Genomic DNA, 26,094 nt, shown 5'->3' with positions numbered 1-26,094 from the left:
CTGACCCAGATTCCAGACAGTGGGTTGTACAATAAAATAAACCAAGTGCTCAGGACACTGTTGGTTGCACAGAGAGAGGGGGATGCTGCAAACAGGGAGTTGTCCCTGACTGTAACCCCAGAGCTGCCAGGAGAAGACAACCCCACTGTGAGGTTCTCACCGGAGCCGTTGTGTCTTCCACAGTGCACCTCAATTTTGGACCTTTTTATGAGGAGTGGAGGCAAATCAGTTGTGAAATGGGAGTTGCTGGTTGCTTAAGGATCACTGAGTGTGGCTGGACTGTAGCTGACGCAGACAGGAGGCAGTCAGGGTGCACTTAATGCTTAAAGAGAGGTGAATTTCTTACAGTGAAAGAAGTCAAAAGATAAAAATAAGCTGAAAGCAAAATTTGGAAGATGAAAATGTGAATGAAGTTAGAAAGAAAAAGTGAACAAAAGGAAATTAGCTGGGAATGTGATGTGGAATCTAAAAATATACTGAGAAATAACCTTGCCTGGCAAAAGGGTTTTCTTGGGTAACCTTGGAAGACAAAACCTTTAGAGTGTTACAGGCCCAGGGGGAGCTGAAGGGGATAAAATCTCTAACAGGGACTCCGAAATGGCAACAGGATTAAATATTTAGAAAGAACAACCCCCCCCATCAAAGTCTGCTTTGTGTCATCTGAGCATCTCCAGCTTGGTTAGCAGGACATCAGTGGTGGATCTGATTTGGTATTCAGTTAATAGGGAAGGGAGGGACAGGAACAGGAGGAACACGAGCGGGGTTTTTGTGGAAACAGACTCTTGCCAACTTGTTGAATCAGGATGAGATTACACATTGAGGTGGCAAAGGAAGTGGTGAGCTTGATATACTTAGTCCAGTAGACTTTTTTTAAGGCATTTAACCAAGTCTGCTTGACATTCTGTAAAAGAACAAGCGATATCCTGTCAGGGAAGTTCACGTTAACCGGATTGAAAAGTGACTGACACAGCTGAAGTTGCTGCAGAAAAAAACATGAGATTTTTTTTTTTTCTTATTTTTTTCTCCCCAAAACTGAGGTCTGCATGGATTAGGAGTAGGCAGAAGCTATTGAATATTTTTATCTAGTAGCAGTGCAGACTCAATACAGATAAAGCACAGGGATGACAGAGGGCTGATGAAGTGGTAAATAATGAGGAGGCTTGGGAACGATCTAGATAGTTTGACAAGTCAGCCCACTCGAAATGAGTTTGTTTTAATATCTTCAAAGTAAGGACAGGCAAACTTTATATCTCTTTTTTTATATATATAGGAGTTGCTGTAGCTGGAAAAAAACCCCAATGTTCAGGTGTGTGAGGCTCTGAGCAGCCTGGGCTGGTGGAAAGTGTCCCTGCCCATGGCAGGGGCTGGAACAGGATGGGCTTTGAGGTCCCTTCCAGCCCAAACCGGAGCAGAGTGGCTGGATTTCTGTTCTAGATATATAATTTACTGGCTGTTTGGAAGCAAATGTCACTTTCTGTTTATATTTACGGACAGCTGGGGACCGGGAGGCAGCTGTTTAAGGAACTGGATTTACTTTTGGATGCAAACAAAATATTAAAGTGCCCTCCAGGAATCTCTGTGCTCACACAAACATCTCATATTCTATATTATTTATATGTGTGAGTGTGTGGGTCGCTGCAGCTTGTCTCTGTCTGATGCATTAACTCTCCTTACGTGACAGGTCTCTCTAGATGAGGAAATCTGCAGAGAGTGGACAGGCAGTTGCTGGAGGGTTGTTATTATGGAAAAAAAAGTCTTTTTTTTTTCCTGTCCTCTTAGATGAGGAAGGTGAAAAAAATGTCCTTTAACGTGGCCAAATATCCTTGCTGGCAAAAACTTGCTGGATTTTCCTCATGAAAGAATTATGGAAAATGAAAATAAGTGTTTTGCATAACTTGGAAGAGGGTGTGTGTGGGGGGAAAGCTCTAACACTGATAAAATGGATCCTGCTCTCACTGGCACATGATTTTTTTGCAAACTGCTACATCCACTCCATTGCAAGTACTTAAAATTCTTTCCCAGCCACAGAGATTTTCCTGCCTAGTGGGGACATTGCCATTGACCTGTGCGCTGTTCCCATTCATTTTAACAACACAGAGGAAAGGGGACTCTCTCCTGGAAGGTTAATTAGAGTGTTCAAGGCTCCTGGATTGTGATTCTCATCCTCACTGAGTTATTCCATGTACAGTTCCCCGATGACAGCCTTTCCAAGGGCTTTCCTTGGGCTTGTCAAAGGGCTGGATGGAGACTTGTGAGACACGTCTTTGGAATGCAGGCTGACAGTCTGTCAGTTTGGGTGACACTTCCCCCAGACAGCTCTGCAGATGTGTCAGGGACAGGCAGAGGGGACTGAAAGGGAGGGCCTGAGGGCTCCAGGGGTTTGCTCCTGAAGGGGTGGATGGGGAATTGCCCAGGACCTGCATCCTCGGGGGAAGCCTTGGGGCTTTCCTGGCTCACACCACAGGGATTCTGGCCTTTCACCTCTGCAAAAATGAGCAGGACATTTTGGTAGGGGTCAACTTTCTCAAAAGTGGGGGGGTTTCAAATCCTTTCAGCTTTGGTCGAGATCAGGATGTGGACACTTCTCTGTTGTGGCGTTCCAGCGGTTCTGGCTCGAGGTTCACCCAGAGATGGTGCTGATGGTGCAGGGGGATGATGGTGCAGTGGGATGATGGTGCAGGGGGATGATGGTGTAGTGAGCCCCAGGGAATGGCTGGAGCTGTGCCAGGGCAGGCTCAGGTTGGATCTCAGGAAAGGTTCTTCCCCCAGAGGGTGGTTGGCACTGCCCAGGCTCCCCAGGGCAGTGGGCACAGCCCCAAGGCTGCCAGAGCTCCAGGAGGGTTTGGACAACGCTCTGAGGGACAGGGGGGATTGTTGGGGTGTCCTGTGCCAGGCCATGATCCTTGTGGGTCCCTTCCAACTCAGAGTATTCTGTGATTGTACAAACAGATTGCAGCCCTCTCTTTGTACTTGGCTTGGACAACAAAACTCTTGACCAACCTCCACGTGTGTTTCCTTCTGCTTGTCTTGTGCCTGCAAGGATGGGGAGGACAGAGAAGGGATTTGGGAAGCTGCCCTGGGTGTTTTGTCCTGTAAATTGATTCAGTTTTCACTTTGAGAGCAGCTTTACAAAGGAAAGGTAGAAGACAATTCTTTTATTAAAGAAGGAGGTCTAAAAGATGTCCAGGAATGCAAAGCCCAGATTTCCTGAGGTGTCTGCTCCAGGCTCTGCACAGTCAGTGCTGTCAGCTCTTCCCTGGATGTGAGGTTTGTGTCTCCATGGGCTCTTCTCAAGTGATTGTCACGTGCCTTGGAATGCCACTAACTTATCACCTTGGTGTTCTGTTCACAGCAGCTCCAGCACACCAGAAATCTGGGTGATATCCATCATATCAGAGCAGAATTTTTATGACTACGTGACATAATGCCAGAAGAAACCCCAAACAATCCCAGACCTGTGGAAATCGGCAGCATGTGCCGAGGAAAATCAATAAGTAATTTGCCCAGAGAATCCCAAAGAGAATGCATGGTTTTTTGAGACTTAGAATAACTTTTGCTTATTGATTCCTACAGTCTCCCAAACAGGGGGCAATGTAAATACAGGGATCCTGCTCCTCTGGAGTTCAGTGGGAGGAGGGCCAGCCCCGAGCTGGGATTTACAAAGGTGTGTTCTGCTGCTTAATGAAAGTGTTTAATTAGAAAACTTCGTCACAGCCTTTTTGTGGCTCGAAGGTGGTTTTACCAAACAGGCTGACAAATTCTTCCAAACCATTGGAGCTGATTGGTATTCTCAGCTTTGAAGGGAGAGGGACATGGAGAGCACTGATAGTGAGAGCTGGGTGGAATTTGGAGAGTCACCCTTGTGGGGTCAGAGTCTTTATCTTTTGAGCAGGTACTTGTGTCTTCTGCAGGAATCTGCCACCTGACGAGCCCAAATTAAGCTGAGATATTAATAATTATGTATTTTGACTGGCTTTTAGATAAGACTGTGCAAAGCCAGAGTGTTAAATCAGGGCTAATTTAACCATGCCTACTTTTAACCAGTTTAACTCACATTGGTTTTTTTAATTTTCATATTAAAATCTTCTGGTTCTGTCAGAGAATGGAAATATCTACTCCTAATACAGACTATGTTTCTGAGTGTCTTGAAAAAACAAGGGAACCTTAAATTGAGAATCCAATTTTTAAACTCAATTTTAGCACGATTTTGAGCAAAGAAAAAACTTTTCATCTATAATGTAATTTACTTGTAAGTACAAATCTCACCGTTTGCCTATTCTCCCTTATTCACACTGCTGGATATTAAAACAGAGCTGGGGCTGTCCACAAGTGAGAGTGACAATTCTCTGACTCTTAAAATGCCAAAGGAAAAATCTCATGTTAATTCTTAAGTTTGATTGGGTTTTTTGTTTGTTTGGTTTTTTTTGTTTGTTTGTTTGTTTTTAATCACAATGTGCAAATGTATCCAAAATATTGAAAACTCATGGGAATTCATTCACCCACTTCAGCTGGGAAATCATTTGGGTTTGAGTTAATACCCAAACCTACTCCTTCAGTTAAAAAGCTGAGGCAGAAATTTCCTAGGTAAGCTTTGCAGCTGGAGAAGCATTGGATGGGTTATTACTGTGGTCATAAAGGAAGATTATTCAGAAGATTAGGAGGAATTGTTTCTAAAAGGATCAGCTTCACCTTAATGTCATCCTTGTAGATTTTATAAAATTAGCTCCATAAAGTCGGATTTTTAAAAAAAGACACCTAGGAACAAAGCATAAAGAGATCTGAGCAAGGGTTTTAGCAGCTCTGCCCAGGCGTGGGTCGTGTGTGAATTGGGTGTGAGTGCACTCCACGCCATCAGCCAGGCCCTTTAATGAACTCACTGAGCAATATCGGTGCCAGTGTCGATCCCTGAGGATGGGGACTGAACTTGCAGCTGCCTTTGTCAAGGGAAATCCAGGCAGCTTTCCAGTGGCAGCTCTCTGTCAGCAGCCACAGCACTTTCAAGCCATCAGATGTGAGTGGGGAGAGAATTGCCCTGCACCTGCTCAGTGATAACAAACAATTTCCATCTCCAATAATGTCCTAAGTAACAAAACACCACAGAATCGCAGAATAAATCACTTAGGTTGGAAAACACTGTGTTTGCCACAGTTTTTCACTTTCTTCTCCCACGAATTATCAATATTTTGGATGCATTTGCATGTTAAAAGAAAAAAACAAACTTAAGAATTAACACAAGATTTTTCCTTTGGAGTTTTAGGAGTAAGAGAATTGTCACCCTCACTTGTGGACAGCCCCAACTGTGTTTTAGTATCCTAGCAGTGAGAATAAGGGAGAATAGACAACCTCTAACAACCCAACTTTTAATTAATATTTATGTATGAATGTAGTTTTCATATTTTTTTTCCACGATGTTTGCATCAAGCCTTGCAAATGCAAAGAAACCCAAATAAGAAGAGAGCTCCAGGGTCCCAGCTCACCCTGCCAGTTTAGGGGGAGTGGATGCTGTGCCTCCAGGTTTTCTCCCTGTCACACCAGGTAACTTCTGTGAGCTCCAGCCCAAGGGTACTCCTAGAATTTTTAGGGGGAAGGGTATTTTCCTTTAACACCTCCCAGTGGTAAGTGGTTCAAGACAGAATACAGCATTTTGTGAAGTAAACTGAGGGCTCCCTCTACACTTGGGAGGTAAAGTAAAACTCCTCTCTGTTACAGGGCAGCTGTTTTGGGTAGAGTTTTGTACGAATTTAAGGGAATAAAATTATTATTTTTCCTTGTTTCTTTTTTTCTTCTTTCCCCCTCTTATAATGGAAACTTATACTCTTGGATTTTAGGAAATAGGGCACAAAAGAACCCATCAGCAGCTGGTTTTTCACTGGAATGCTTGTAACAGGTAAGAATGGTTATTCTGAATTTATTTATTGCAACTGCTGTCATTGCTGCTAAAAATCTTGTAACTTGGAGATAGGACATGAAAACCTTCGAGCTAAAACCTTGCAGATGAGGCATGGTGGGTGCCAAAGCCCACTTTCCTGGGGGAGAAGCTTGTGTGGGATAATTAAAACCTGCGTGGGAGAGGAGCTTTGGGCCAGGTAGGGAGCGGTGTGGATGTGTTGGGAAGGGGCTGATTTTTGAGGATTTTGCCTTAGGAGCACAGTAATGTTGGCTGAGGTGCTCCTTTTCCCTTTTGGAGTTTTTATTCCTTCAGCAGAAAAGGTGATTTGAGAGGCTGGAGGAGAAAGCTCTGCTCTGTGTGCATCTCCCCTGGGGTGGTGGTGCCTCTCTGGTGCCCTGTGCAGGCACTGCTGGTGGAAAGGGCACCACAAGTGATGCCACGAGACAGGATGAGAGGAAACAGACTCCAGGAAAGCTGGAGAGGATGTTTTAGAAGGGCCAGGAGTGGCAGGACAATGGGGACAAGGCCAGGTTGGATGGGGCTTGGAGCATCCTGGGCCAGTTGAAGGTGTCAGTGCCCAGGGTAGGGGGTGAATGAGATGGGCTTTAAGGTCCTTCCAAGCCAAACTCTCCTGGGATTCTGGGATTCTGTGACCTCACACCACAGGCATTTCTCAATGTCAGTCCTCTCAGGACCCCACAAGACTTTACTTTTTATAAATCCTCATTTTTCAGTGCTAAAACTGCCCAGACTTGCCAGTGAGGGCAGCCTGCAGAGGGAAGAGCACCGTGGCAGGGTAGCTGGCTGAGAATTCTTCAGGCTGGGGAACTCTGCCAAAAAAATCCATGCAGTTTGTCTCCTTCTCCCTGTGAAAAGATTCTGTTGCTTTTCTGAGGCTCTGGAAGGTTCTGTCTACAGCTGTCAGCATTTTCCTAACCTGTTACAGACACCAGGCTGAAATACCTTACAAGGATAAGGTGAATGGAAATTGCTCTTGCCTGTCCAGCTCTGGAGTGTTGTAAGGGAAAATATCCATAGTACTCATATCTATGATATTAAACCTGCTGCTGTACCTCTCCCAGTGCCTTAATAACAGCAGAAAATCAGGTTGACTTTTTTTCCCCATGTTGCTGGAGGTTTACACCTTCTGTGTTACATCTTCTAATTTTTTTAGCTTTTATTTTGTGCTGTTAGAGCAGGCTCTGGCATTTTGCTAAGAAACCAAGGCTGCTGATTTGTGTAACAGCTGTCATTATTTTAAAGCAGGCTTTAACACAATCTTTTTTTTTCAGGGGAAGAAAGAGCTGTATTTCAGGGATCCTGGGGGAAAGGTGGCATCTCCCTTCCCTGCCACGTCCCACTGCCACTGCTTCACCACTGAATCGGTAAGTGCTGCTCTCCCCACCTCCCAGCTGTCTCTCTGTGGCTTAGAATTTAAATAAATAACTCCCCAAGCAGTGCAGCCTCTTCCCAAGCTTTTCCTGCTTGGCAGCTTCCTCCTTCTCCCTATTTTTCACTGGGAATGCTGCCTGTGGTTTGTTACAGTAAATGCTTTGCCACTTTAAGATGTCTCCAATATGCTCTGGCAGGTGCAAGAACAGATAGATGGCTTCTCTCCCTACAGTGCAGGAGCACCTTAAATTATGAACACCTTTACCTTCAGGTAAATGTTTAAATTGTTTAGTTTAATTTTTAAATTTTTTTTGAGGTGAGAGGAGTCTCATACACAGGGAAACAATGCTCCCAGGTGGGAGTTCTTCAGGGAGCTCAGTGGGAACAGGATGAAGTCCCCACTTCATCCCTGGAAGTGTTCAATGAACACGTGGATGTGGCCCTTGGGGACAGGGTTTAGTGGTTAACAGGGTGGTGCTGGGTTAGTGGTTGGGCTTGATGATCTTAGAGGGGTTTTTCCAAGCTTAATGATTCCATGTTCGTTGTGATTAAGGAGAACATGGAAGCCTGGAACAGAAATATGTGCTCCAGTGCCACAGAAAGGAGCAGCTGGAGGAAGGAGACTCAGCCTTTCTCGCCCTGATTTCTCCATCTGAGGAGACAACAGGTGGGTGCAGAAGGTTTTCCCCTCCTGCAGTCTCCTCCCATAACAGGCCAGCACTGGAACCTCTCTCCTGGGGCTGGGAATCAGGGAATTACCTGAAGTCCAAGGCCACAGCAACGGGGGAGGGACAGCACTAATTTAAAGAAGGCTGTGTTGGTTCTGAAGGAAAACTCAGGGTGGGAGTGGAGGTGGGAGAATGTAAGTCAGGCTCTGCTCCCTCCTGCAGGCAAGCCCTCCTTGCTCATTTTGAGCAGTCAAAGCATTCAGACTAAATGGACTGGGGTATAAAATATTTAATCAGGTTTCCCTACGATGTGCAATAATCACGATGCAGAAAAGGGGCCAAGAGATTCTTCCAGGCAACCACACAGGGCACTTTGGGTTCTTGCTGTCACCAAGCACGACAGCAACGTGAGCCTTCTAAAAATGCCTGGGTGAGATTTGATGTGCCTGTGCTGCCAGATGGGGGCTGAGAGCTCCTGCTCACACAGCAAGGACCACTGTTCTAAAGGCATTCACACATCACTGGGCTTCATCCTGCTATAATCCTCTAATTTATGGCCATTTAAATCCTCAGGCTGATGGATGCTTCAGAATCTGATTTTCAAGAAATGGCCCTAAGATTTTATTTTTTTTTAAATATATTTTTAAAAGAATATTCTTTAAAAATAAGAACATTCAGGCACTTAAATCCCTGTGCTTTCCAGAAAAGGCTCAGGAGCAGATGCAAAGCCAGGCTTGAGGAAAGAAGGTACAAAAGATTTTCCTGGGTGATCAGAAGGATTCTTCAGGGTTGGTGCACCCAGGTTTGTGGGATTCTGAGCCACAGGGCTGATGGACACCCTGAAGGGAAGGTTTCATCCTGCAGGAAGAGGGGACAGTTTTCTATCAGCCCTTTTAGTTGCTTTCTCTGCCATTTGTACTGTCTGTAGTTTAAGAAAGGTTGAGTATGACCCAATTTTGAGATTAAAAGGCCTCTTTCTGGTTCTGGGGATAACTTGGAGAAGACAGTTCAGAGTTCTGATGGGACTCTGGGTCTCTCACTCCTGTGAAAATGGGTGGCAACACGAAGAGATTCTGGTTCTGTCCATTTGCCATTTACCCTTTTTGCAGGCTGAGAAGTGCAGTAATATCTGAAAAGCAAAGAGAGGGGAGGGACAGGACTGTATTTTCTGTCATAGCTCATGGATCGGGTTTCTAAGCCATGGGTAGGAATAAAGGACTGTTAATGAGATTGACAGTCAGAGTTCAGCTTTCATGTGTTTATTTATTTACTGACACTGCACTGAATTTTGGGCAGCAGTTCAGCCTCACTAAAGGCACTCACAAGTGCTTTTGTTCAGGCTTTCCCACCTTTCCGTTTTGCTGAGCCAAAGTTCCCTGGTGTCAGTGATTTCCAGCAGGACACTGGGAATGTCTGTTCATGCTGCTTTCCTGGGTTTTCCTCTTGATCTTTGAAGAGATGGAGGGAACCAAAGGAGCTGGGGATTCTTCCAGGATCTCCACCATTAAGAAAAGGCAATAAGAAGGCAAACCCCAGAACTCTTGTCCTTCCAACCCTGCCAAGTGCAAGCACATGATTACACAATATAACAGCAGGGTTTTGTACAATGAATGTTTAAACATCATATGATCTGAAGATACTATGGATATCCCATGTCTGCAGGAGTTCTTTTCAGCACTCCCTGTGGGTGTTCTGTAGCATTTTCCAGCTAATCACATCAAGCAATTATTGTCTGTGCTGGTTCCCATGTCCCACAGGGGGAGGTCTGATGGAACTGAGGGTCTCATCTGCGTGTTTTTGGGTCCCATCTGCGTGTTTTTGGGGGCCTGGGCCATGTGGCCACCTCAGGCTGCAGCACACACTGACACCTCAGCTACAGTCCCAGGGAATCTTAATCCAGCCATCAATCCCACCCACAGGTTCTGCTGAGTTTTTAGCCCTGTGGTTATTGCACTGCAGCTGTTTTGCAACTGGTTTTTTTGGGACATCTCCATCCTAAAGATCAATGGAGTAGTTTCCCACAAGGAATGTCCCTTGCTCATTGTTGCAGACAGAGATATTCTGAAAGGAAAATCCTACTAATTCACTAACAAATGAATCCTATAAATCAGATTAGTCCAACGAATTAACAAGTTACATATTTGTGTCTCCTGACACAAACATCTTCCTGTACTCCTACTGGGGCAGACTCCAAATCCACTCACAAAGCACTTCTGTTTGAGCAACCAAGATTTCAGTGCAAATTAACAGGAGGATAAATGCAGGGTTTTTCAGTTCAGTGCTCAAAATTTGCTTCCCTTCTTCAAAAGGGCCACATCTCTTCCATTCCCTGAGCAGCTTGAGCGAGTTGAAGATGTCCCTGCTCCTTGCAGGGGGTTGGATTCTAGAACCTTTGGAAGGTCCCTTTCCCAGTTCTATTATTCTGTGACACAAAGAAAGGTAACCAGGGCTCATCTTTACTCCTCAGTGCTTGTCCTGGTTTCCCACCTGGGGGTTTTGCAGTGCCAGTTTCCCCAGTAAAGACTCAGAGGTCCACACCGTGCTGGCCATTTTTGGGGCACTTTGTGAGCTACAAGAACTGAAAAACTCGGCTCTAGGTTTCCAGAACTTGGTTTGCACCCAGCAGGGACCCTGCAGCAACATAAGCACTGACAGGTTTGTAGAAAGCAGCAGTGAGTGGAAGGGAACAGCGTGCTGGGTTGTTAGAGGTAGGTGGTGCTGTTAGCCAGGAAATGGTGCCACAGAGGCTGCAGAGCTCCTGAGACACACACCCTCAGACAACTGCGATAATGATGGCTCTCAGAACTCCTCTGAGATCAGCAGGCACTTCTCGGAGTGGAGACGCTCCCAGAATGTAAAGCAGCCTTGCGGTGACTCCACGACTCGTAACGTGTGAGTGGAGGGTTTGGAGGAGCATCCGCAGCTCCGGGAGCTCCTCTGGGTGCGTGGGAGCTCCTCGAGCCTTTGGTGGGCACAGCCCTGGGCAGAAAGGAACAGTCTCTCCCCACGGGCTGCTGTGGGAAAATAAATAAAACACAGTCCTTGGTCAGCAGGGTTGCTGTGGAATGTGAGTTGGTGAATGGTGGGGGAAAGGAGGTGGCATTTTAAATGAGGAGTCTGACGCTCCAAGTCCCACTCAGCAGGGTGAAAACCGTGCTTTGCAAAGAGCTTGAAGGGAAGGAAAAGATGAAACTGCCCAGGCAAGGAATGATCCCCAGACCAGCACAAGAGTCTTGAGTCTGTCATAGCCATCAGGGAGGTCCTTCACGCTGGCAGGGATGTGCACTGGGCAGAGAATTCCATGGTTTTGGGCACTCTGAAATCTGTCCCTGTGTTTGACTCCCACTGGAGGTGTGAGGAGGTGGCTGAGAGGGACCTGAGCAAGGAAAGGTCCTCACCTTCCCATAAAATAATCTCCCTCCTCTTTCCACAAGCCCTGTAAGTGCCGTTTTTATGGTTGTGATATTGCTGAGCCCAAATGTTGGAGAGTGATGGGATCCAATAAACATGCCGGGCTCTTTTATTCCTCATCAGATCCTGAGCGCTTTGGGATTCACTCGGGTCACGTTCCCAAGCTTTTCTCTGCTGCTGTCAGGGTTAACAGTGGCATTTTATAAAGCCAGGACTGGGCTGGAATTCACAGGAATCCTGAGGAATGCAGGAGATTCAAAGTGAGCCCAATCAGTACCAAGGGCAAAGGACTGGGATTTTATTCCTCTGGCTTCTTGGTTGAGTAAGTTCTCTGCAAGATAAATCTCAAACCTCAGGGATTTTTTTTCCCCCCTTTATCTGGCCCTCCTTTGGCATGCCTCAAGTTTTTCCAGGTTAGAAATATCGCAGAGAAAAAGAAAATTCTTCATTTGTGACGTAAGTGCCTCTGAAACAAACCCACTTTTATAATTCTTCCTCCATAATTCTTCCTTCACCTTCCCTCACGTTCCTCATGTCCTTCCATTCATTTTTAATGGACACAGGAAGGAAAGCCAAGGAAATTGGACTTAAAATCAGTTTCAAGGCTCTGTTAATTTTCAGCTGCGATTTTAGTGTTAAAAATCAGGAATTCTGTAGCCTCTAAATAAATGCCTTTCTTGAGCGCTGTTCTATTTTCCCCCAGACAATTATTATACCTGTTGGGGTTTTATTTTTGTCTACTTTGCAGTGTTTGTGGATAATACCTCACTAAATATGATCTCAGAAGAGTATCTCCTGAAAAATATTATTATCAGGCAAGAGATTTATGGGCTCGGGAGCCAATTTATGATGGATAAGTAAAACTGCAAGCAAATAATAATGGAAAATCTCACTTATTCTTACATTGTCAGCGAAAGAGCCATAAGCCAGATTCATGTGATACAGAGCAAATATTTATTCCTAGTTATAGTCATTTTGCCTGACTGCAGAGAGGGAGCAGCTGTGTGCAGTTCAGTTATAAGCTAAGCTTTGGGATCCTCTTTTCCTGATTTTTGGGTCATACCTGGCAGGAAAATTGCTTTCTTATGAAACTCTGATCCTCATTATTCAACTCAACTACATCTACTTTTGTCCTACAACATTTTTTCTACATTTCAATGCGTTTCCAAACTGTGGTCAGACACAAAATATCCGTCTTTATAATTGCTTTGGCATGGAAAAAAAACAAAAAGCCCTGAGGGAACCCTTTGATTTTCATCTTTTGTACACAGAATCAGTTCAGCCATCGATATTTGACTGGTAAATAGCTCATTCTGTTGATGCTGGCAACAGTGTCAGTCCATTTAGTGAAGTTCTTGTGCAACCTTTCCAGTTAAGGGTATTTAATGTTGAAAACTTCCACAAGTCTTGGTAATGCATGGACAAATATTGATGATTCTGCTTGTGCTTTTGGCAGAGCTAAACCTTCAGAACTGAAACATTTTGACTCTGATGAAGGTGGCCCTGGAATTAACAGTGAGGACAAAACCAGTTCTTGTTTTGGGGTTAGAAGTGAGAAAGCAGAGTGGAGTCATCACTTGAGAATGAACATTTCAGACAAGATTCAGTGACATTAGTGATTGTAAGAATACACAGTTCTGGTTTTGTTTTGGGTTTTTGTTTTCCAAAATCTGAATGTGGAAAGTGGATTTTTAAAATACCTTTCATTGGCAGCTTCTGGGTTGCAAAGCTCCCATGTACAATTAATCCAACCTTAAGGACGTGGGCTATAAATCCCGAGGAACCTTTAATGGCAGTGTTGGTGTCACAGAATGGGCAGCTCTGGGCACACAGAACAAGATTTTTTTTGGTAGATCTCCATCTACATGTTTATTATTTCCATCCTTCTTTCTGCTTAGGGCTTATTTTTTATTATTAATAGTTATGTTTATTTTAATTTAATTTTGGTTTATATGATTATGTTTTGAGTGGATTTTTGTTTGGTTGGGTTTGTTTGTTTGTTTGTTTTTGTTAGCTGGTTTATATTTTGCTTGGTTTGGTTCAGGGTTTGGGCTTTTCTCATCAATTTCCATGAATTTATATAAATAAACAAGGGCCTAATTCTTGTGATTTCCACTCTTAGTCTCATCTTTTCCTGTTCTCTTCTTTTCAGTGCCCACAGTTTCCTTCCCTCTTTCCTTCATTTAATGTATTTTTTTGTTGGTTGTTGATTGGAACTGGAGAATTCCAAATCAATCCCATTCTCTGCACGACTCTGTGTGGTAGAGCAGGAGTATTTTAAGCTGTCCAGTTGCACATACTCTGTGCGTGACTTTTAATTACGGATTTGGCCATCCTACTAATTATTTTTCCTGGATGTGAGCTCAGGAGTGTGGCCTTAAGCAGCTAATTAGAGATACCTGGGATTGAAAATATACATTTTACTCCCAATTTCTTCTTTATTTCCCAGGTCTGGCTGCTTTGCTCGTTTTAGGGGAAGGAAAGAGTCTGAAGCAGGCTGAACCAGCACCAGTTTGCACTGGAGAACTCAGGGCTGGGATGAAGAAAAGTGCATTTTTCAGAGCCTGAACTGACTGGGGGACACGAGGTGATGGAGGACACACCTTCACAAGGAAGGATTCACCTCCTTTGTCTTCCAGAAACACCAGATCAATTCAGACTCTTGTTCCAGCTCAGAGGTTGAAGGACTTCCTGGATATCCTCAGTGCCCAGCAGGAGCTGGGGATTCTTGCTATTTGTATGGATTCACAGCTTCCCTGCTGATGGAACGTGTGCAATCATCATTTTCCAATATGCAAAAATTAGGGACAAATGCAGCCTCCTCTCTGAGATAATTGATGCTGCCTTTATGGGTTGTATTTTCTTCGCTCAGGACCTTCTTGTTGAGGGAATTTGACAAATGAAAACACTTGCTGGGGTTTTATTTCTCTGGCAATTTTCTCTGTGTTCCTCCACTAGCAATATCATGGTTTTTTTTTTTTGTTTGTGAAAGGGAGGGTTATTGTTCATCCTGGTTATTTGCTGAGGTAAAAATAACTGATATTGAGGGCACATTAAAATGGATGCAGGTGGGAAAGAGCAGCTCCTAAAAAAAAACCCAAATAAAAACATGATTAGAGAAAGTTTTACAGACTTGGTGGTGGAAAACTACTTCAAGAAGAAAACTAGTATTCCAGAAGACAAATGGTGATTTCACTTGCTGGGATATTTGGCTCTTCTTATGTGGCTGGACATCTTCTAGAGATAAAACACACTTTTAAGAATTTAAGAATTCCATTTATTTGTGTTTTCTCTGGTAAGTATGTGGGATACACTGGATACCTGGGATACCCACACACCCTAAGGGGAACTAAAGGGAACTACTGGGGCAATGTTTGGGTTTGTTTTTTTCTTTTCCCAAAGCTGAAGAAAGTGTCAGGAAGATCCTCTCACTAATGTAAAGCTAAAGAACTTCTTTCTAATCTTAGATTTTAATAATGCAACGAAGAAATAACTTTAATAACATCCTTAGATACTGGCTCAGACTCTTGATTTAAGCTGTGCTACAGTGCAATGGGGCATCTTTAATTGTGTCTCTCTAGCACCCTGTTAAGAAAAGTGTGATTGATGTCCTTTTAATGTTCCTTAATTTTTTTTTCTTGAAAAGAAAATAGATTTATTGGCATTCACTGGGGCCCAAGTTTTTCCATTAAGTATGTCTGGAGCTACTTGGAAATTTCAGATGTAGTCAGAGCTGTTTAACATTCCCTTTTATTTAACCTCATTAAGCAACCTTAAAGCCCTGGGACCTGACCTGGTATTGCTGAATTAAGATGATCTCTTGAATTCCTTTAGTTAACCACACATTAACCAATCTGTGGAAAAAGTAGCATTTTGTTACAGGCAATTGAAAGATGAAGTAATTCAGATTTCTGCATTTCATGCTGCTTGAAAGTCCATTCAAGTATTATTGCCAGTGTTTGTACCTTCTCTGTGTTTTAAAGCAATTTAAAAAGAAAGTCTAATTAAAGAAAAAAAAAAAGGGCTGTTGGAGATAAGAAAGAGGAAAGAAAGGACAACAATTATTGTGTACTGGTAAGAAAAGTATAATGCATAAATCATAGGAGAGCTTTTTCTCTCCCTGAACAGTTTTGGGAAATGTTTGGATTCTTGGAAATTTTTAATTTGCATCTTTGAACCTGCAGCCATACAATCAGATTAATTTTCTTTCAGCAGCCAGGTATTCTGAAATGGTTTTGAACACATCAGAGAACAAACTGGCAGGTTGGAGTCTTCCCATCAGTTCTGGCTCACAGGCATTTTTTAAGAAGGTAGGGTAGATGGTGTGTTTTTCCACAGAGCTGCTGGGAATTCAGTTTTCCACCTTTAATTCCCTAAAGGGACACGTCTTGCTGCCGGTGAGTCTGGAGTCAGAGCAGGGAAGGATGTTAAAAGCTGTGGTGATGTTTGTTGATAAATTTGCAAGACAGGCTGTGTTTCTCCCCTTACCCATCTGCTTCCCTGGAAATTAATGTGCTGAGTGACTGTCCCACCCACCTCCCTGTCAAAAAAAACCCTCTGAGTGTTTGGTTTGAGAAATAACATGATATCTGAGTTTTCTGCTGTAGCTTCCCAAGTTGCCATGAGGCATAAACTCACAAAATACCAGATTTTCTACAGGCTACAAAGGCAGAGCTCATGTTAGAAAATCATCTGCCACAGATGAGCAAGCTTTGAAAAAAAACAAAAAAGAATTAAAAAATCTCCAGCTCAGTGACTAATTCTTCTATTAACCAAACACACAAAGCAAAGGATGTCTTCAGTTGTGTGCTTTGCTGGAAATTCAGCAAGTGATGCCTCTCCTGAGGCCTTTCTAATTCATACAGCACTTTAACCTGTGATTAATTACAGAGGGAGAAGAAGCTTTGCTCTTTCCCACTTGTGCTTTCATCAAAACTGAAAATCCTAAAGTAAATCTGGGCTAGGCAGGAAGAGACCCCAAGTGACTTCCAGGCTGATTAAAAACCAGCCATTGCTGCAGAGCCTTGGAACAGCACTGGGAAAAAGGGGGACCTCTGGTACAGAAACATCCACAAGGGATGGATGCTGGAAGAAAACAACTGTGGTTTTGAGGGGAAAATGACACTGGAAGAGCAAAAGGAGGGTTGTGCACAAGAGCAAAGGTGATACATGGGAGACCAGGCTGGACTTTTTGTTTTTATGGAAGGTTGGGAGCTTTTGTTGTGCTCTTGGAGGCCAAGGGAGGGAAATGGTGACACCACCACAGGAGCACCATTTTCAGAGTGAATCATAAGTTAGTGAGGTTGGCCATGCAAAAGAGCCCCTTGAGTGATGCTGTTTGATGTGCAAAACTTCCTTGCTGGAGCTGAATCTTCTCTGAGCAGGGAGTTCCACAGAACAGTAAATTTTCCGTGGCAAAACCCAACATCCCCAGAAATAAATCTCCCCACCAAGCAGCGCTCTGCTATTTTCATATTTATTTGTGGGCCAGATGCTCGCACAGAACTCCAAATTTGTTAGGGTAAGGTGAGATGAAAGGATAAGGAGGGGAGGAAGAAAGCTTCATTCTGGATTTTTGTCTTGTTCTTCGCCAACCTATTTCAGCCAGAAGCTGTGTCAGCCTTGCCTGGTGGAAGAGCCATCTGCAGGTCAGGAAGGGTGGCTCCCTGCCTGGGCTTGGCCGTGGCTGTGGCTCCAGAGCAGGAGAAAAAAAGGAGGCAGGAACACGAGGTCCATCCTTTCACAGGCTCAGGGTCACCGAGACCACCCCACAGAGCTCCTTTCCATGACTTTCTCACTCCTCCTTTCTCCCCTCGCAGATTGTGCTGCTCTCATTCCTCTCAGCAGGAGGTGGGAGGGAAGAACTGTAAAATCTGGGGTTTGGGGCTTGTTTGCTGCCTTAGAGGGTGGTGGCACTGCCCCAGCTGTGGCTCCTGCAGCTGCCTGAGGGCACAGCTGGGCCCTTCTCCTTCCAGAGATATTCAGGGAGCTGGGAGGGGAAGTGAGAGAACTCACAGGAGCAAAACAAACGGCACAAATAAGGGAGCAAACGGCTGTGCCTCTCAGTTTTTGGAAAGGCAGCAGCTGGAGCTGAGCAGGGGAAGGGCAGAGTCGTAATCAAGAGGCTCATTCTGCAGGAAGCCCCAAATGCAGATGAAGGAATGCAAAGTTTGTGCTGACTGGGAGACAGGGGCCTCAGTTCTCCTCCAGCAGAGGGTAAATTAAAAAACAATTAAGGAAAAATAATTATGAAATGTTATTTCTCTCAATTTTCAAGGCCTTACGTATTTACCCCATAGATATTTTCTTCCTGTAGATGGAAGAGAATGGCCTGGCACTTGCTCTGGGAATATTTCCTGTGTATTTTTGCTTCTGGAACCCCAAACCAGCAAATACTGCTTTGGCTCCTTTGGTGTTTCCATGGATTGAGGGAATTAAGTTTTGAGGGAGTGGATATGAACAATATTTACACATCTGAGTGAATATTGAACACATTTGAACGAGTTTCTGAGGCTCATCCCATAATATCCATGCTCCAAGCAGCCTCAGTGGTGACTCAGGGGTTCAGCTCAGTGTGAACATGGAAAGAATCTTTGCCTTTGGTCTTCAGTACTTTGGCAAACCCTTTATTAAATCTTCATGTGTCCCTTATGTGCTCTGCCCTTTGTCTCACCTCTCTAGAACTGAGTGGGGTCTATAAGGAGCATGGATTTGAGGAGAAACTGCAGCTTCTCGGTGAGTTATCCATTATTTTAGGTATTATTTATGTATTATAATATCCATTATTGCAGCACACGTTACGACACGGGCTGCTCTTCAAGGGATCGTGGGAATGCAGAGAAAAGGTGAGTAAATACATATTTAATATGAATAAATATATGGGATATTTAGAAGCATGTAGAAAGCAACTGGCTGGTTCCCTGTGTGTTCCCAGCTCCCCTCTGGAATTCTCCTCGGCATCAAACACGTGCTCCCATTCAGAGCATCCACAAGAGGCAGCTGTGCTGTGGGTTCCACCCTGGAATCAGAAAGATGTGTTAGTTCCTCTTTCCCTGGGATTCTGGTGTTGATCTGTTCTGATTTCTGTGCACCTGCACCGAGGCAATAGGGGGAGGGTTGATTTTCTGTGAAGCAACCTTGAATGCCTCGTATCTGGGGGAAGAAACCAATGAAAACCTCAGTTAACCAAAAGACTTGCCTTCTTTATTGGGACTATGGTTACAGATGGTTACAGGGATGCTTGGAAGGTTTGGAGGAAAAAGGGAGCCAAGAAAACTAAAGGGAGAAAAAAATATATATATAATGTGGAGAACACATTTTTTTAAATCCAGTGAAATCTTCTGGAAATTGTTTGGAGAATAAAACTTTTCCAGCCAATTCAAAGCCGTCTAAGAAGAGAAAACCCGGACAAAAGCAGGAGTTTTACTTCTAATCCTTCAAAAGAGAGCTGACAAAGACTCAAATCCCAAACCCCACAAGGGGTGGAGCATTTTGTGGAACATTCTGCCCCTCGGGCTTGGCTCTCCCTGGCCATAACCAGAGCCCCAATCCAGCAGAACCAGGAGACGAGGCCGGCGAGGCCCCCACGAGGTGTCAGCACTTTGTTGCTTATTTTTACTCCGTTGGATCTGGTTTTTTCTTTACTCTGAAATATGAGGGTGTCCAAAATTCCTGCAGCAATATGGATATTGTTACTAGAAAGTTCTTAGTTGTTGACATACCCCTTGTATTTCAGGTTGTTTTTAAGAATGGTTGCAGCATCCCTTCTTTGAAAAAAATGGAGGTCAGGAAAAACAAACCCTGTGTTGCATCAGATAAATAGATCAATTTTCCTGGCAGAATAACAACTTTTTTTCCTTCTTTGATGCGGGGCAAATGGAGCTGCTGAGCTGTGCTCTCTGTGGAGATTAGATGTGTATTCAGAGCCCAAAGCTCCCCTCGCTCACAAGTCAATATTAACAAACCCCACAGAAGCCTCTCTGCTTTAAGCACTGCTGCTGCTGCTATTAAAGTGTGTGTTTCTACCTGAAAGCAGCACATGAATGACTCCTGCTTTTCATCCCCAATAAAAAAAGCCCTTCTCCTGAAATGCTTCAATTCCCAGTGTTTGTTCTGCAGTGGTTTAGATGAAGACAGCACAGAGGTTCTCTTATACACACAAGAGGAACGTGTTCTCTCTCAACTCCTTTCTCCCCAAGCTGGGTGTTCTTCTTTTCCCCATTTTGGGCTTTCCAGGATTTTTTTTTTTTCTCTTCCCTTTTATTTTTTTTTTTTTGCCTTGCAATTATCACAGGCACCTTTTGTCTCAGACGGTCCAGCCTTGCATGAAAATTAGATTTTAATTAATCTCCCTCAAAAAATTTCTGCCTCGTGTGGATGATGTCACGTTCCCATTATCTAACCCTTAATAACTGATTAGGGCCTAATTGAATGGACCAGAGGAAAAAACGACAGGATGGCAGGATATAAAGTTCATTAAGGAAAATCAATCTGCAAGCCCCTAAATTGCATTAAGGGCTACCCTTTAAATCATCTAATGTATTTCTTCCTGTTTGGGAAGGTAAATAGGCACATTGTGGAGAAATATGTGCAAGAAGAGGCGGTAGGTTTTGTGGGTAAATTAAATTGCAGATGACTGACGATCAGACAACAATTCCATTATCAATGACAAGCTGCCAAGCTACTCAAAGGAATACTTTGCCAAGTGCCTCGTGTTTTCCATTTCTTTGTCATTTAGGAAAAAAATGAATCTTGCTCGTGGGCTGGACAGAGTTCTCTCTCATTTTATTAAAGAAGCCAAGAGGGAAGGGTTAATGAATACCAGCTCCATTCCTTGCTCTCCAGGATGGATTGGGCAGCCCCTTTAGGTGCCAGGCCGGATGTTTTCATCTTTTCTCGAGCCTCCAAACAGTGGAAGCTGCTCCCAGTCACATTCTTGGCAGCAGCAGCAGCACTGGATGCATTTCAGCTCGTGTCCTTTGTGCTCCCCAGGCACTTCAGCCCCTCGGTGAATTGTTTGATGAAAGCAGCCCGTGGGAGACAAGCCCACCTTGGCTGAGGTTTGTCTGGGGTGGTGGTGGGACGCTGGTGACAGGCTGTGTGCCCTGGAACACTCCCTGCTGTGTCCCTGGGGGGCTCTCAGGGCTACCCCTGCCTGCTCGTGGCCTCCTGGTGCCAGGCAAGGAGAGTTTGGAGCCGTCCCAGAGGGGGAAGGAAAGGATGAGAGCTGGGCTTGGAGATGACTGACAGCAGGATGAGCATAAACCCCTAATAAACTGATAGAAAAACCCCACATGGCATTCCAAGGTAAAGCAAGCAAGATTCAGTTCTGAAACAGAGGCTCTTCTGCCTGGCATCCTTGTTTTTTTCTTGATCCTGTTTTGGGCTGGATTTTGGCATCACTACACGGGTTGGTCCATCTATACCTCTTCTCCTCTGGCTTTTTGGCATTCCCACATTCCCAGCACAACAGCAGGAGACAAAGTTCCCACTCCTGGCCGTGAATTCCCCCTGGGTCAGGGGCGGCACAACCCCTTGAGTGACATCAGAGTGCATGGAGGGTCATGTCCCCAGGATAAACCCAGCACCATGAACCTGCTCCAGGATCATCCTGTCCCTGAAATTCCTCGTCCAAGATCCACCTGCTCCCCAGAATTCCATGGTCTTCCTTGGCATGAGTGAGGGTAAGGATCCCAGAGTGCCAAAGCCAGCCTGCAGTCTCGTGTTTACTGTGATGCTCAGGTAAGATCATTAATTAGGGCTTCAAAGGAAGGAGGTGGCACGTTCAGCATGAGCTTGAAGTCACATTTTGTCACCTTCCCAGAAGTTGTTTAAAGAGGGGAGGGTTGGTACGCTGTGTGTTCCTCTTTGAGACGGTTTATACAGAGCTTTTTTAATTACTTCGGGAATTTTTAAGTGTAATTTTTTCCTGATGGCATCTGGTACAAACTGGATGCCTGGCTTTGATCTGCTGGGGAAGAGAGGTTGACAGGATCCTTCAGATGAAGGGCAGCATCAGCAGAAAAACAGGGAGGAAATTACCATACTGGAGCACTGCTTTTCTTGTAATCATCACCGTATTAAATGTGGAGGGGATGATTTGGGAAATCAAGTTTGCATTTTGAGCAACGTTCGTGGGGCTGAGTTGCCCTCATTAGCTATTTTGTATTAAATTTGATCAGAAAAACTGATGCTGACAAGCACTGGAAATGCTTTTTTAATTTTTTTTTTCTTCTATCCTGTTTTTAATCATTTCAGATCACCTACTAAATAGCTTTTAATATTTTAATGGGTGTCTCATTCACAGTCAAAAGAGGTGAATAAACTGAATGGAGGGAATAAAAATGCAAAAATCTTTCTCAGGCTTTTGCTCCTCGTGATGGTACCAGAATGAAATTTATGGTGCATCTGTGTTTTGCTTTACTTCCAATTTGCAACCATATTTTTGCATATTTGATGTGACTGGAAAAGCGTGTTGCATAATTTTTTGCGATGAATTTGCATTCCAGGTAGTAAATTTTGGCCAGTTTTCCTCTAAATTTCACGTCACTCTAAGGCCATTTAGGTTTGGTTTTGTTTGTTTGTTTTTTTTCCACAGGATTTTATGATGTTCCCAGTGTCTTTCCTGGGTGTAAATAAGATACATCCAAATATACAGATGCTCACTTTTCTGGGCTGTCATCCCACAGATGAGCTCACATTTTCGTTCTGAATATGTTGCATTCTGTTGCTTTTATTTTTAAACACACAGATTTGGGAATGGCAAAGAGGGAGAAGGTACTTTTTGGACTTCTTTGTGTTTGTTGTGGAAACACCTAAAAATCACCACAAATGTTCATTGAAGCCTTTCTTCATTGAGGTCTTTCTTCATTGAAGATTTTTATTCCTAAATAATATAATGTAACTTTTTTTTTTTTTTTTTTTTTTGTGCCAAAAGCAGGAGTTTTGTCCTTACAGTAATTCCAGAGGGGTCACAAAAGTCTTTCTTTCAGGAGAAAGTTGCTGCTGGAGGGTTCCTGTGTTTTCCAGACCCCATTGCTGCCTCTCTAAGGAGACGTCTGGAGAGAAGAAAAAAAGTCCTTGCATTGATCTCTCTCCTTTCAGACACCTGAAGGTGGGCTTTAAATATGGTTATTTTACTTAATTATGGTTTTTTTCATGTTGTCTAATAGAAAATGTGGATTTGCTGCAGCCTGAGCCATCAGAAATGGAATGGAATTTGGGGGGATGCTCTCTTGGTGTCCCTGTGCCTTAAACAGGCTCAGGAGCCTTGAGGTGCCTGACAATTTGAATGTAACATTGGCCCTTGGAGTGTCCTCCTCTCTTTATTCACAGCTCAGCAGAACCCCTGTCCCTGAAGGCAGCTATAAAAATATATCACCAGGCAGCCCAGCTTCTCATTTCCCTGAGAGCTGGGGACATCTCTGGAAAATAATCTTAGCAAAAAAAAAAAAAAAAATCATAATTATGGTTGACTTGCCCTTTGCAATTAGGAAATTTTATCATGCACTGATTGTTGCTCAGCAGGACAAAAAGCCAGACAAATAGACAGCAAAAAAAAAACCAGGGAAAGTGGTGGGAAATGAGTGGGAAATCAGATCTTTGTTGGGTTTGGGACAGTTCTGGGTGTTTTCTATCCTGTTGCAGACCTGCTGCAGTTCAGGCAGCGAGGAGGTCGTGCTGTTGTGGTTGCTGAGAGGGAAACAACCTGATAAATGAAATGCAACTCTCCTGCAAGGAAAACAGTGTCACATCTCGACAAATTAATCCACCCTACGTTTCTGGCTGTCTCAAGGCCCTTTGCTTCATTGGCAGTGCAGTCCCAGCTAGAGATGTGATTATTATTTCAAGTGGAAAGTTCTTTTCCACGAGCCCTTTTTGCAGGTTGCTGTCTCCCAGCAGAACCCCCCCAGTGAAGCATCTTCTCACTTTGAAACACAGCAGCAACTGTCAGACAGAGCCCTCCCTTGTTTTGCTTGGTTTTGTTTTGTTTCTATCGTTTGTGTGCCATCGTTTCAGGAAATCAACGTGTCTGTGAGCGCTCAGGGCCAGATGTCTGAGCTTCCATTTGTCACTGGAGGTGTTGGCACCGCCACTCCCCAGCCCCAGCCACAACCAGCTGCTTAATAAAAGCTGTGGGAAGTTGGCTCTGCTCACAAGGTGCAATCATTTCATAAATGCAGAGTGTTGTGGCCGCTTTGCAGGAGGCTGTGGCGTGAAGAGGTTTGGTCCCCTACCCACAAGGGCATCAGGGATGTGTTGGAGACCCTGGTCCAGCTCTGCAGGCTTGGTCTGCACCCCATGATTGCAGTCACACAGCAACAGGTACTGAGGGCAGTGCTTGAGGCCCTGAGAACCCTCAGTGTGGGGGATTTTTGGCCAGCACTGAAGGTGATTGTAGATGCCCCTAGAATGGATCAATGGTAAAAAAAAAACAGTTTAATATGAGACACAGTAAATGAGAACATGTGTATCAATATGATATACAACATAATATTATGTTAAAATAAATGATATAATAAATCATAAAGCATTTTCCCAAATTGAACTCGAGCTTCTTTTCCTTCAGCTTTTCCTGTTCTTTTTTCCTAGGCAGGAAGCTCTTGCTGCGAGCAGGGGGCTGACACCACCCTGGGCTCTTTCCAGGTGGGCTCTTTGGTTTTCCAGCTGGGAAGGAGAGAGAAAGAGTTCAAATGTGAGAGAACTGCATATCCAGGGGGATGAAAGGGTTGTTTTGGGATTAGGGATTTCATATATGAAAGGGGAAGAGGCAGCAGCTCCTGTTCTCTTTAGGACTGGACATGCAGAGAGCGTGTCTGTGGCTCTTGTCCCTCAGGCTATCTGAGAGGATTATGGATATTCTGGGCACTGTTTGACACCCTCAATATCCACACAGCTCATTCATGGATCACTGTTCACAGGCAGGGTCATGGCTTGAACATCCAGGGACAGAAAACTGTCCTTTTGAATTAGTCCAGTCCTTGTTCTGTGTTTTTATCGAGTTCCTTCCCCGTTACAAAAGGGTTTTCCTGGAAACAATGGAAAGCAGTCGATAAGGAAGCGGGGTACAACAGATAGAACCACTTAGTTTCTGTCAGCCAGACAAGGAGCTTTCTTCCTCCCTGATATAATGCCTAAAAAATGGGAACAAAAGCACATTTTCATTCACTGAGCTCCTTCAGTGCTGGAGCTGATAAAATCTTGAACATGAATCCTGAGCCAGCAGCAGGGGGAGGAAGAAAGGGGCTCCTTCTCAGTGGAATGCAAAGGGAAAACCCTGGCATTACCCAGTGAGGGATAAACAGGGGAGAATTCAGGGAAAAAAGGTGATTAAAATTTCACAGAATCATAGGATGGTTTGGGTTGGGAGGGACCTTAAAGCCCATCCCATTCCACGGGCAGGGACACCTTCCACCAGCCCAGGTTGCTCCAAGCCCTGTCCAACCTGGCCTGGGACACTTCCAGGGATGGGGCATTTACAAGTTCTTTGGGAAACCTGTGCCAGGGCCTGCCCACCCTCACAGGGAGGAGAAGATGGGCAGGATTGTTCTCAGACTTTTCCTAATAAGAAAAGAAAAAAAAGCATATACTTTTCTCATCTTTCTGGAATATCTACTGTAGGGAGTAAGCAAGATTGAACAGCCTGAGCGTTAAGGGTAGGGCTGAAATTCTCTATTTAATTAGGATTTATGCTTTGAATATGCAAATTTAATATTCATTTACACTTGACTTTGCAGAGCTGTCAGCAAAATATGCTGTGAGGGAACCAATAGTGCTCATTGCTCCCAGATTTCAGTGCTACTGAAGGTTGTTGGTAGGACCCAGAAAAGGTGTATGGAAGGTTGGGGAGGAGAAACAAAGGATGGGAACATTTCCTCTCATGACTCTTTTCCCATTCACAGTCAGAAGTTCATTGGGATGAACTAACTGAAAAAAAGAGACCAACTAAAAACCCCCAAACAGTTTTGTCATCTCACTTTATAAAGCATCTGCTGAAAGCGTGAGGGGGCCATGGATCTTCCCAGAGGTGTCTGAAAACGATGGAACTCTTCTAAAGCCAAGAGTTTATTCTTTACTACATTTTCCATGTTAATAATAGATGAATTTGTGGGATTGGCAGGCTCTCCATCTGCTTTAATGTTATCTTTTATAAGCCCATAAAAAGAGAGATTGCCGGAATAACGGTATTGTTGAAAAAAGAGGAAGAAGTGACTCAGTTTCTCACCCCAGTATTTATTTGGAGGAGCTGAAACTTGCCCATAATCATAACAAAATGAAATTACTCTTTTTGTGCCCATCAGGGCTAAACCCATATTTTGAAGGTTTCATTTCTGAGGGCTCTGGAAAAATTTGACTTTGTTCTTTGTGCACCAACAGATTAATAAATATTGCTTATCCATTTTTAACCTCTCTGTGTTTCACTGTATATGGCTCATAAAAACATCTCTTACTCCACTTACCAATATCCCAGGCGGGTGAAGAAGCATTAAAACTGAGCACATAAACAGCAGAAATGTAAATTAAAGAATCCTGGAAACAAGTTCTGCCTGAAGACAATCCAAGCAGACACGGTGCAATATATTTCCTCCCAAATCACTTGAAGACCTTTTTCTCTACCTCGTGTACATCATAAAACACTCAGGGAAATACAGATGAAGTCCTGGGATGCGTTTGGATCATTCTTTCCAATGACAACAATGCAGTTCTTTGAGCAGTGTGCTTGTCATACAGACA

The 26,094-nt window shown here is 44.0% G+C and overlaps 1 long non-coding RNA gene across 1 annotated transcript; it reads left to right on the top strand.

Annotated features, from left to right (window-relative positions):
* Positions 1–5,826: 5,826 nt before the first annotated feature.
* On the top strand, positions 5,827–25,766 carry LOC126635749 (uncharacterized). The gene is made up of 7 exons (XR_007627777.1): positions 5,827–5,887; positions 7,183–7,275; positions 7,480–7,553; positions 7,836–7,949; positions 18,043–18,206; positions 22,353–22,474; positions 23,953–25,766. It is a non-coding gene; the product is annotated as an uncharacterized LOC126635749 (long non-coding RNA).
* The last annotated feature ends 328 nt before the right edge of the window (positions 25,767–26,094 follow it).

Source organism: Myiozetetes cayanensis, unplaced genomic scaffold (genome assembly GCF_022539395.1).
Source record: "Myiozetetes cayanensis isolate MyiCay16 unplaced genomic scaffold, myiCay2020 scf12, whole genome shotgun sequence".
Classification (NCBI taxonomy): domain Eukaryota; kingdom Metazoa; phylum Chordata; class Aves; order Passeriformes; family Tyrannidae; genus Myiozetetes; species Myiozetetes cayanensis.
Note: the sequence above shows the minus strand (reverse complement) of the source record. Positions and strands in the feature narration are given on the sequence as shown.